Source organism: Uloborus diversus, chromosome 3 (genome assembly GCF_026930045.1).
Source record: "Uloborus diversus isolate 005 chromosome 3, Udiv.v.3.1, whole genome shotgun sequence".
Lineage (NCBI taxonomy): Eukaryota > Metazoa > Arthropoda > Arachnida > Araneae > Uloboridae > Uloborus > Uloborus diversus.
The window spans coordinates 68,770,342-68,784,281 of record NC_072733.1 but is presented as its reverse complement, the minus strand read 5'-3'; positions in this window follow the sequence as shown (position 1 = coordinate 68,784,281).

The following is a 13,940-nucleotide window of genomic DNA, read 5'->3' as shown; positions in this document are numbered from 1 at the left end:
TTTCGACGCTTATCCAACAATTTTCCAACGTTAGCTGCAACGTTAGACTGATTATTTTCCGACGCTATTCTGATGAAAAATCAACATTTATTTCCAACAACTCTTTCCCAATGTTATTGAAATTTAATATGCGCAACCTTAATAGTGTGCTACCTCAGATTGCTTTCCAGCCTATTTCATTTGAATTTTTTATTATTTTCCCTCATCAAATCAATATACTTTACCAAATGTATATCAAATCATTATTATTTTACAAGCGTAGAAATAGAAATACTAAAAATTAAAAAAATATGCTGAAGCATGGAAATTCTTATATGCTAAAATAAATTAAAATATAGTAGAGAAATAGTTGCATCATGTATAGTACCTATAATTTATGTGACTTTTTGCCCTTTGTGACATCATAACCTTTATTGCTACCTCTGATTGCTCTCAAACCTGTTTCATTTAAAGTTTTTACTATTTTCACTCATTACATCAATATATTGTTTCAAAGAGTAAAAATGCTAAAAAAAAAAAAAAAAAAAAAAAAATGCAATTTATCATTTCCCTATCATTTACAAACGTTTCAATAAAATATGAACAAAAATTAAGATATTTATAATTCTTACCTTTTATTTTTCTGAATAATTACTCGAAAATTATCTTCATAAGCATACATTAGTTTCTTTTTTCTTTTTCAGGAAATATTAATTACCAGCAAGGTTATTCTTAAGACAGAATAAAATCTTTGACTTTAAAATTCTGCCATGAAAAATAACCTAGCTTGTTTGAAGGTTCAATTTTGCTTTGACCTGAAATAAGAATAAAAATTAAAAAAAAAAAAAAAAAAATCATACTTACACATTCAGTTAGTAAATCTTCATAACAATTAAAATGACGTAAGTTAAACTTGAATATCATGAAAAGTACTTATTTTATTGTTTTGTCGAACTATATTATACTCTCCCATTTCATTCAAAAGTTCATGTTCATTGATTTTTTTTTTTTTCATTTTATTATTATGGAAGGAATTTTAATGTATTTTATCCATCAACGAGAAAAGTTCATTCAAAGACACAATTTTATTTCTATGGTTCACGTGTAATTTGTATGACTAGCAAACTGTTTTTAAATATTGTGCGTTTAAAATTACCATCAAGGCTAAGCAAAGGAACAACACGAAATTCTGAAACAAATTCAAAGCATTCACAAAATTCTCTAGAAAACTAGTTAAAGCATCTATCAAAAAAAACAAAAAAAAAAAAACAAAAAAAAAAAAAAAAATCAGTTCGAATGCGCAAAAATTTTAAGAATTTCGATTCATCGGAGACCCCCCAAATCGGGAGTCCCCCCCCCCCGTTAAAAAAAGAGAAAATTTATTGAAAGAAAGAAAAACAGTTGGAAAAATGAATTGATTTACTTTGGAAGACTTGAACTTGCGCGGATTGAACATTTGCAGTGAGCAAGTACGACACGTGTGAATTGTGTATGTGACCCTGGAATGAAAAGAAAATGGCTATGTACACTCCTCCCTCACCCCTTTCAAATCCTGGGTCTCAACAAGACTGCAGAGGCGGGGGGGGGGGGGGGCTTATGGGACGCATTTACGCACGCTTCGCAGAACGCGCAAATCAGCAACGAGCATGCAATGAATGGGCATAAATGTGAAACAGGTTTGAAGGTTAGAAATAAGTTGGGAATGCGTTTAGTCGGATATAGGTTAGTTTTAAACCATCCTCCAATGCTTTGAATGATCGAATGAGCGTATGAAAAAAACCAATATCTAACCAAAACATATTTCCAACCATTGCGATGCATTTTCAACCTTTCTCCAACGTAAATCCGATGGTTTGTGCTACCTGGGATATTAGTCCCTTATTACAACCAATTTCCAGTAGTATTTTTCTTTTTTTTGCTTTAATAGCTGCCTCTAAACAAATGAGAAACTTAGCATCATTTACATTGATCTGCTGCGATTGATGGGAGCGGTTTGCCGGCAGCGCCCTCTAAAAAAGTGAACAATCGTTGCCACTTCTAAATAGAAAAGATTTATCTCCTCCCTTCTATCTCCCTGGAAAAGACATATAAAGAATGAATGCACGCAGTCGACAAACGTCGCAGATTCTCAAGAAAGGACTATTTCTTAATTGAGGCGGAAATTTTTTTTTTTTAAATAAGTAAAAAATTCTTGAGAATAAATTTGTACTGTATTTCACGGATTCTGGCGGATATAGTCCATATGTAACAGGTATTTGTAACTTTAAGCTCAGCATCTTTTTTTTTTTTTTTTTTACGAATGATCTAATTTTGATTTATTTCGCAATATATTTTTTGAAGCATTTTAAACCTGCATCGAATAGGGCTGAATTCTTTTCCTGTGCTAATGCGTAGTAACAGTTAATAAGCAAACCCATCTTAGTTACAGCTCTTATTGTAAAAAAGTGGTGCATACACGTACGTCAGGGTTTTAAGAATAGCTTATCAAAGAATACAATTGCATTGCAGTTCTTTGTAATCATAGCTGAAATTCTACTAAAAGAAGCGAAAGAACCCTACATTTCCCTCAACTTAGTTTTAACTTTTATACATAAATAGCTTAAAGGTTGCCTAAAATGATAAAATCTAACAAAAATTGGAAGGCAATACTGGAGCTCGGCGGCTCGGCCCCTGTGAGCTCCTATGCGAATTTAACTCTGTTTTCCAAGTTACGTTTGTGCTACGCCTTTTATAGCAATATTTGTTACAAACACTATGTTGGTTTTTTCTCATTAATTTTTTTCATACAAAAATAAATGTTTTACAATACCTTGTAATGTCAGTAGAAATTGAGCCTTCTATCGGTTGAGGATGCAAATTTTTCTACCAGGTCGTCAAGGTCGTTGAGCTCCATCAATTGTGCTGTAACCTCCTGTTCAACAGCCATTAACGCTAATCCGCTTAATCTGTCCTGCCCCATAGTAGTCCTCAAATATGTTTTTAGACGGCGAAGAGTGGAAAACGATCGTTCTGCGTTTGCTGTAGTGATAGGCCATGACAGTGCTACTTCAAACAGCTCCAAAATAGAAGGGATACTAGTTGATAAGTTGTGTTTCAGGAATGAATTTCCAAATTCTGATAGAGTGGGAGACAGATTGTTGAAGTTTAATTTTGCATAGTTGTGATAAAATCGGAGCTGTGTGGTGACGTCAAATTTCATTTTGTAAAATTCGTTAATGCTATCTGCAGAGGACTCATTTAAGGGATCTTTTAAATTGAGAAGTATGTCTGAAATAACTTTGATTTTACTATAATCATTTTCAGAAAATCTTTGTCTTAAATTGAAGAGGATAGTGTCTAATCCTTGGTAGTAAATATTAACTTTGTATGCCTCTTCTGCAGAAGTAAGAAAAAATGCCGATTGGAAATTTCCATCGTCAAGTCTTCTTGGCACTTTTCTTTTCCGGTGGAGGTGTGGTTGTCTAATTTCGAAACCGTCAGAAGAGAGTTTGTTGCATACGTCCTCAGTCTCCTCCCAAATACGCTTAAAATACTCATCATTTCTCTCAGATGATAAACAGTGTAGCAGTGCTTCGACTTTTGAAAAAAAAGATGAAATATCCAATGTTATGCTTTGTATTTCTTTTGACAGAATATCAGTCACACTTAAAACACGGAACAAAAATTTTAAACAGAATATAAATTCAAAGTTCGTTACTAATGTCAGCAAGCCATCTGCTTGACTAGCTATTTTTACATCTGACGAATCACCGGAAATTTTAAGTAGTGTCTGGATTATCTCTTGCAAATTTTCTATCACCACTGATAGAGCACGATGACGAACTGTCCAACGTGTTTTGGACAAACTACAAAGTCTTCTAAAAACTGAACCTTCACTTTTCTTGCAAATATTTTCAAATATTGCGAACCTTTTTGCAGATGCATGTATTAAGTTATATAATGAATTGACAACGCTAAGAGCATTTCTCAGCTCCTTTATTTCTTCACAGAATCGAATTACTGCCAAATCAAGAAGATGAGCGTGACAGTGAGTGTATAGTGCTCTTGGTTCTTCATCTTTGAATTTTGCAGCAACTCCGTTAAATTTTCCACTCATATTTGAAGCGCCATCGTATGCCTGTCCACGCAGTTTGCTCAAATCTATCCCTGTTTTCTGCAAATAATTTTTTATAGTACGATGCAAATTTTCTCCCGTCGTCTCTTCAACGTCAACAAATCCCAAAAACCTTTCTTTAACTAAAAAGGAATCTGCTGTTTTCTGTGGATACCTCACGCAAATACTGACTTGCTCTTTTGTGCTACGGTCGGTTGTTTCGTCGCAAATTATTGCAAAAGCAGACGCAGAATGTACTTCATTAACAATATCGACTACAATCTTGTTTTTTATGATATTTATTATTTCGTTCTGAATCTGGCCACTCTTATATGAATGAATTTTTGAGCTCATCATTTGGATAATGTCCACTCCTTTATCTTTAGCACGAAGCTGTAGCAACTCAAGGAAGTTCCCTTTGTTCAGAGAAGACATTGTTTCATCATGACCCCTCAAAGCTAAGCATTGCTTACCCAAAAACAAAATAGTTTCGATAACAAACCTCAAATACGTTCTATTTTGTTGCACTTGCTTTGTATGAGCATAAGACAAATTGTCACATATGGTGTTGCCACTAATTTTCTTCTCATTCTAAAACTGCAATGATTTCAAATGCATCTCTGATTTTTCATGCTTTCGGAATTTTTCCTAAGCTTTCTTCCAGTTCGAAACCCCTTTTCTTGTGAAATTATCTTCACCCCGACCTGATTTTTCACAAAAAAATAACCTGCAGTAGTAGCAGAAAGCTGCATCTTTCATAATGCTATACTCAAGCCAAGGAAACTCAGAGTACCAAGAGTCTTTAAAACTTCTAGACTTTCCCTTACATTTCTGAATTTTATTAAAATCTTTCGGCTGAAAAGGACCAGTGTTAATATTTGCATATCTTATGCCATTAGCAGGATCACCATTGTTTATTTCGGTATCTCGTTGTTGGCTTTCAAAATCATCAGTAGGCTTTGATTTTTCTTCATCTATGGTAATCAATTCTTCATCACAAGATTCATCATCGCATAACGTATTATTAAATTCTGTTGCTTTCGCAACATCTGCAAATTCCTCAGTGTTATCTTCATTACTTAGTAATTGGTTCGTTGAAGGCTTAGAGTTTTCTTCGATCTTAGCTACGAATTCACCATCATTGTTTGTTTTAATAGAAGACGAACTCTCTGTCACAGAAACTTTTTTGAAAAAAGATAAAACAGTTTTCTGTTTCAACATCTGGCAGATAAAGAGATTTAAGTTTTAAAACTCAAGAGCAAGACGAAGTATTCATTTCAGAATTTATTCGATACTACATGATAGCTAAATCTTTGGAGAGAAGAGATATTTTCCTTTTCAAGAATCGGAAGAGAATGAGCCTTTCTGCACAAAATGTTCAACACGGCCGGCTTTTTCTTTCCGCGAGAAACGTCTATTATCCTTTAAAAAGACTCATTTCTGAGAACTCTTTCTGGGAGGTCAATCATGATATTCTAAGTAGTCCCACAGTGACGATTCCCTGCTGTTCTGTCACTTGATGATCTCTTATTCTGTGATGTAGTCACTAACTTCCTGTTGATGGTTCCCAGGTTCCCATAACGGCACTTTACCTGATACACTGTCATTGTGATACAGGTGCCGATTACAATAACTAAAAACAGGCGGTAAATGGTAGGCGGCGGCTTTGGAAGTTTGTCATACTGTTGGGAGCCTTGTGTTACCAGGCATCCGTAAATAAACATTTTTATTGCAGTCATTTATCAGAACTTTTCACATCGACTAGCGACCGCACATGTCGTAAAAGGAGCTTAAGATACTGAAGTTCTTTACGAAAATAAACTTTATAGAGTTTATCTTCGGAAGAATAAAATTTTTATTAATGAGTCGCATTATGTTCACAAAAATTTTAGATTAGTATTTTGAATGCATTTTAAATTTACATTTTACGATATTTAAACCCCAATGAAATACTGTTTGGATGGGGATAGTTATCCTATATAGATAATTTGAAAAAAAAAAAAAACAGTTACAATCAATACCGGATCAAGTCAAGGGAGGCCCAGGTCCTTGTAAATTTGGTGTCTCCCTCTCACAAGAAAATTATCACATTTTCAAAGTAGTAATTTCCAAAAATGGGTTGAAAGTAAAAAACTTACTGTATGGCTTCCCTAAAATTCTGTTGTCCAGGTTCTCGTTCGTCGTTCCTGCAACGTTCCTGTTCCGTGTGTCAATCAGGCCCAGGTTAAAACCTCAAAACAATTTTGTGAATTTCCTAAGACCAATTATGTCAGCTTAACTTAACTTTTTTGAATAAAAAGAAATCTGACACATATATATAGTTTCATTGTGAATTAATTTATCACACGCAATGCACGAAATCAGCGGTACCTTGAGCGTCAAATAAAGTGCAAAGGAAATTCATGAGCAGTTGTACCCTCCTCCTCTCCCCTCCTCAAATAATGCCGTTTGCATAGTTAAAATAAAAACTAATCCTTTCAGGCACGTAGCTAGAACTTTGTTAAGGGGGGAGTCCAAGGTTGCACGAACTTCAAAAGAGGAGGAATGCTAAAGCAGAATTAGTAGCTGATAATTACACAAGATAAGATAAATCCAATTAAAACTGATTATTAAAATATGATAATTAACTAAAATTGATTTAATAATTGAAATTAATAGAGTCATTAGTTAAAATTAGTTAACAAAAATTTTATGTTAAGTGGTAATTTATTGTCAGTTTGTAAATTAACATTAAACTGAAAGTTATCACATACAAAGTTTCCAAATATGGGTGAACCTCTGTCCTCCTGAAAATAAGTGATATATTTTCTATTAATAAAAAGGACACAATAAAAGAAAAACGGAAAACGAAAACTGCACTAGAAATTACTTGGAAAATGCATGCGATAATTTAATAAAATATTAAAGCTTTGTAATATATTTCACTTGTACTTATGCCATTTCATTTGAAAACTAGAAAGCCACCGGTCAAATTGCTTCAACTCTTCTTCATTTGAACAAAGCAATTGCCTGTTTGGTGATATTTTGATAGTTGAAATTTTAGCTCTAACACCAGTGGATAAACCCTAAACTGAAGTAGATAGCGTTCATTATTTTCGTTTCTTCATTCCTCTGAGATGCAGTCTTACCATTAAAACTGTTAAGTTACCGGATCGAGTTCAGCCTTTGTCACAATAAAGCCTTTCCCTGCATGTTAAACATTACCAAAACATATTATCAAATTACATATAACGTGGCGCGAATTCATTGTTGAAACACGCGGGTTACTCGATCATCGGCATTATTTGTATGAGGATAAATAAATCTATATCTATGGAGTCGAATGTATAACTATATGAATGTTACATAACGTAACCCTGTCCGATTTGAACAACATTTCAGGCAAAACCCCACAACTCTCTCAACGAAAATATTAACATTACATTTAATGAAACAACATCAAATAAGAGATTTTTTTCGTGAATTAAAAACTGACTAACTGTTTTCTTTTGGGATCATAGAATCACAATTCAGTAAAATTTAAAAGTAATAATCTCTACATAGTATAAAATGAAGTCTCCAAAAAGCGTCTGTGTGTTTGAACTCGCAAAACTCGAGAACTATCCGGTCGATTTTGCTGAAATTTTCAGTTTGTTCTTTTGAGTCCTGAGAAGGTTTGCAGACTAGTTCGAAAATAATTCGATGAATAGTTCTTTTTTTATTCCAATTTAGGCCCAATTTTCACATAAATTCTCGAATATGGGGGTGAAAAATTACTCGCAAGTAGTAATATTACATATCGTTGGAAAAGGTAGAATTTTCCGCGTTCTACGCAATTTGTTTCAATGTTCTAACTTTATTACGGCGGGAGTTATTTGCGTTTTTAGCTCGATTTTTTTAGGCTTAGCTGAAATTTAGGCACTACTTTCTTCATTAAATAAATCAATAAAAAGTGAAGGAATTGTCCCACAGCTTTCTTTTTGACGCCATTGGAAAAAGCGACCTTTTTTACTCCAGATCTAATTCGACTTATGGTCGCAAAAATAAGCTGTTATCTCGAAAGGAAAAAAAGTTATAAGCCTTTTTAAATCAAGTTTAAGAAATCTCGATTCCATTCAAATTGTGAATCATTTTCTTTCGCATTTTAATTCCTTAAACTTATTGTATTTTGAGTTTCCATAGTTACGCATTTTAAATCCATCTTTCTGGATTTAATTTCTCAAAAGTATTTCAATATCTGTCGTCATTGTTTGGAAGGGAAATCATGAAGGTTTTTTTTATTTATTTTTTTACGCGTGATTGTTGAATATACGTCACTTGACACAATTTTTATTTTCAAGGTAGACCGGGCAAAGCCGGGCAACGCAGCTAGTTTCTAATAAATTACTTATTGCATGCGTTAATATGGCCTAGCTTGTAATTTCATAAACTGATCACAGTAAAATATTCAAGTAATTTTCAATTTCATTTTCTATAAAATTTTGATACCGCGAAAAGCTTGTTACATCAACTTCAAGTTTTATTTATTCATTTATTTTATTCATTTTACCTTCAAACACGAATTATTTTTGGGCATTTAATATGTTCCATGATAATGCTTAAATATTGGAGGGGGGGGGGAATATCAGTAAAAAATCTACGTAATTTGTTACTCAGAAAGGAGAGAGATGTTAAAAATAATCTAAAAGTTCAAATAAAACTTTTACCAAAATAGAAAATGAATCTGAAATGAACCATGCCAAAAATATAAAGAGTTAAAATGAAAAAAAAAAATCAATTATTATTTTTCTCATCCTCAAACACACGAAATGTGTAGAATTTCTTTTTTCGCAGCTGACTTAGAATCTGAAATTAGTTTTTTGATAGAAAAACACATTAACACGTAAAATTGCTCGTATTATTAAGAAAACTTTAAAAGGGAACACTGCGTTTTACCTAGTTTGGGTAAACTTAATTTTCTTTTGCATACAATTTTGTTCAAGATATGTTTCCTATAAGTATGACGTAGATAAAAACTGCGTGTTGAAACAAAAAAGAATCGGAATTCAATTACTGATTCACCAGGAACACACCTCACTCTGGCTGTCTTTCGTACAACATGCGTCTACGAAATCCACGATAATCCAAAAAGAAAGGAGAAAGAAATAAAGAAAACCACGCCAATGAGACTGTGGGATACGACGAAAGTAGCAATAAATGCTTGTTTTTACTTTGCCGATGGCAATTTGATGGACCAAAGGCGAGGAGCTTAATTTCAAGGTTACACGACCCAGCTGGTTTGAAAGAAGAAAGGGATATTTCCCCGTTTCGGACAAAGCAAAAAGCAGACGAAAATTGGGAACCTGTAGTTGTTGCACGAGGTTCTCGTGTTCTGAATTGACTCAAGCGCTGAGAAAATTGCCGATTAATGGGAATATTTAAGGGGAAAATGCTGCGTTTTATAAAAACATTATCTTTCGTAAAAATTTTGTTGATGCAAGATGCAACAACTGAGAAAAAAGGACAGGGGTTTTTCGGGAAGGGGGGGGGGGGGGTCCGGACCCCATGGACCCCCTCCTTGGCTACGTCCTTGATCCTTTATTTACTGTTATAATTTCAAACACATATGCATAAGAAAATGGTTGTTAAAAAATGGTTATTTTAACATTTTTTCGACTTCAAAAATCTTACACTGCCTTGGAATAAGCCTCTTTTTCGATAACCAATGAAGACATGGGGATTGCAAAATAGTCCGTTTTTAACAAATACATAATTAATTCAAAACCCCTCACGACTAAAATGGGCGCATTTTTTCATCATGTCATATATCGTGCCATTTCTAGTGTAATTTTTTGTAAAACTTATCGTTTCAGTCGATTTTTTCTTGATCTGCCTCTGCAAGCGGCGCAGAGACGATGAACAGTGAGTGAAGTTATTTTTACTTTACTTGATTCTTATATGCCGATTTGAAAGATTTTGTAATTGTAACAACTCCTCCGAGCTCCAAGGCTGGGGCTATAGGAAATTTATACATTATTGCTACTTTACTGGGGAATGTCAGCATAAAATGAAAGTAATAAGTAGCCGCGTAGAAACTCCTGAGATGATTTTCGTTTTAATTTCGGGACAACAGAGGCAACCACTTTTAGTAAAAAAAAAATCTGTTCAGCAAGTTGGGGGGGGGGGGCACGTGCCCCCTCCCCCGACCCTACGCTTCTGCCAGCAGGCGATAGAAATTTGACTGCTGGTCACGTTTCACGTCTGATTTTATACTCGATGTTTTTCCATAACTCGGCAACGATCGGTACGTTACCGCAAAATATCGCTTTGTACCTTTCTGTACATTTTATTGTGTCATTTTTAGCAGTGACTTGTCATTGGAGGATAATTTGTGATGTCACTCAACCCCCCCCCCCCCTCCGCCCCTCCCACCTTCATACACAGAAAAATATTTTAATAATTTAAGTAAACTTGAAGTTCATTCAATTTTCAAGCATGTAATCGCCACCTGTACTCTGTGAGAACGAATATTGTCAAATTTAGTTAAAATTTGATAGCTTTTAAGTATGAATATATATGTTTTAGGAAAAATTTAGTTATTTAGGGAAATATTTTTATTTTTCATAAATTCTTAAATCCATTTAGGGTGCCATCCAGGGTGATGCCCCCTCCCCCTTCGTAGTGACCGCTACTGAATCTTATTGTTTGCTTTCCTTTTCTTTCTTCCTTTTTCTCTCTCTCTATCTTTTTTTTTTTTTTTTTTTTTGAGCCAATGAACACTGGCCTGGGCTCCTTAATAAAAAGGGCCCCTAAACTGATCAAGTTGCAATCATGTTGTCAAAACATTCAGTATTTTCTAAATTATTTTGAATATTCACTTCAGTTCTTAGGTTACTAATCTAATTTGTTTCATAGGTTTGTTTCTTGAAAAGAAGCTAAACTAAACTAATTAATGTTTTCTATTAGAATGAGGGAAAGGAATTTATCATTTTGAAATCATCCAACATTATAAACTAAAAAAAAGACTAAATAACGCCTACGAATTTTGTTCTCATACTAAATGTGTAGTTATTGCAACGAATACTGTATTTGCTAATTTTGATAGAAAGGTCATTTTAAACTAAAATGTGCCGTTTGCCATCATTTAATGATCTGGATGCCGTCTGGGCACAATAACGGATTTACTCATCTTGGTTACTCATTTTTTCGGCTCAACTTGTCTAACATAAATATATTTTTTTCATGTTCAATTTTAAATCCCTCTTGGAGCCATCCCATTTGCCACATTTGAGACATGGTAAATCTGCCACTATCAGTAGAAGACCATGGTCTCCTTGACCTTCGAAAAATGAATAACAAAGCTTCCTTTCGGTGGGGGCCCATAGTTGCTGTGTGTGCCCCGAATCCCACATGTCTAAATCGGTTTCTGTTTGACAGCAGTAAAAGAGGAGATAGAGAAAAAAAAAGGAGGGAGCCATATTTTGTTTTTATTTTTCTTTTCTTTATTTTTGTCGAAAAGATAAATTTTCTGAAATATTTTCAACTTTAAGATTTCTCCGGGGCCCCTCAGAATATGTCGGGGCCCCTAGGCAACTGCCTACATTGCCAATTTAGTAATCCGGCACTGTGCAAATGAATTTTCTATCACATCAATGTAAGAACATTTTCTACATATCTGCAGAAATCGTTTCCGTGTTGTAGATTAAAATTTAGACACTTCACTTTATAATATACAGTCGACTCCCGCTACAACACGATCCGACTAACGCGAAATGGCTATAACAAGAGTTTTCCAGAAACAACGAATTTTAGAGCTGAAGCGAATTTCTCGTTCTCAACACGAAAATATTTGGAATGGAATCGGGATGCTGAATTTCGGCTTTGTTATTGATTACTAAACTTTGACTTCGTGAATGTACTTTCATCCTTTCAGCATCACTGACTTCCCACACACCGCACTACAAACATAGCTTTATTAGTGTGTATGTATTACCACTCCTCATTTTTCATTTATTTATTCTAAATATGAAGAGTGAAGAAATCTTGTGGCACCTAGGCCCGCTGTTTTATCTAAAGTTTGAGGATGGAAACAAAAAGCGAAAGTTTGCGACAATTTAAGAAAAGATAAAGATTCTTGATACGAGTGGGTCGAAGGTAGGAGACAATTAGGTATGAGTGAATCTTTCATACGTAGGGGAGACTGGGGATACTTGATCCCCACTTTAGTTTTCAAATTTTTTTTCTGCTGCAAATTATCAGTCGTTTTTTTAAAAAAAGTACGTGAAGAAAGGTAATTTTTTCCTCTACTGACAGTATTTTTACTTCCTTTTACAAAAAAGGAATTATTGTTTTCGCGAAAATATTTTCAGCCAAAAATCGGCCTTAATTTCCATTTTGCTCACCCCCAAATGAATGTGGAGTTTTTTTCTCAACCCGACCACACGTGGATATGTGCCTAGGAACGTACAGACACGCGAAATATCCATTTTGACGATCCCCGAGTTAATTACAACGAATTTTCTCGTGACGTCTGTATGTACGTGCGTATGTGTGTATGTATGCCGCATAACTTAAGAACGGAATGTCCTAGAAAGTTGAAATTTGGTACGTAGACTCCTAGTGGTGTCTAGTTGTGCACCTTTTTTTGGTTGCATTCGGATGCTCCAAAGGGGGTCTTTTGCCTATTTATGGGGGGAAATCATGGTTAATTTCGATGTAATCTCAAGTGGTGTTATAATTTGTCGGACACTTGGCGATATATCGCCAGTCTTTTGGTCGCCAAGTTTTGTCGCCAACTTGGCGACAAATTTGGCGGTTTTTTTTTTTTTTTTGAATTTTTTTTTTTTATTTTTTTTTTAAATCTGGTTTCAATTTGGCCACTGTTGGTGATATTTAGAGAGTAAACTATTGAATCATATTAAAATTGCCAATAATGAGAAAATGACATTAAATTGGAGTAAAAGGAAGTCATGTGATGCAAACATCAGCTCGTTTTTAGTTGAAATGAAACAGGTAGTTTTGGTAAAATATTTTTTTTTCAAAAATTTCATAAAGGGATCATGTATCCCCACATCTAGGGATACTTGATCCCACTGAGAAAATACATAGACTTATCATTAGATCGGCAATTTATGTATGGATTTTAGTTTTTTTACGTAATGTTTCTAAAAAAAAAACACAATTTCTAATTTTCTTTATGAGACATAGTTTCAAATTTCACTAGACATTTGTAAAAAAAGAAAAAAAAAGGAAATGTAAACAACTTTTATGAACTTATGATACTTTTGATTAGTTACTTGTTATCCAATATAGTTGTGAACAAAAAATACTACATTTTATAAATAAAACTAACAATTTTTTTAAAGTAACGTAATGAAGCTAAAATTACAACAAATATAAAAAAAAATAGGATGACAAGCACGAAAATCATTTTATTTGCTTCTTGTCTTGCAATAATAAAATTAAAGATTTCATCATTTGAATTAATTTTTAAAAAGGGGGAAGAAAAACGTAAGTAGCCGCGTTCATAACGCACTTTTCGACCCGGTAAATCCCTGCTCTGGCTCCACAAAAAAAAAAAAAATAAATATTGAAAAATTCTCCGTTTCCATGTAAAAAGAGGTTTTCCCATTATACCAACCAGAGAAAACTTTTTACCCAGCATCCTTAGCGGCTTGTAGACGAACTTGTTTCGCTTAATGCATTCTGGGTAAAAACACCGCTTTCACTCCAGAAGCTAGCAGGGGTAGAAAGATTCCACACAAACCCCGCAAATAACCGGAATGCGGGTGAAAAACAGGTTTTTTCCGGGGTCGAAAGTGTCCATGGAAACGGCCCTAGTGTACTCCTAAAAAAGAAAGCCTAGCTTATATGTTTTCAAAACCTGAAAAGTCAAATGCAAACAATTCGT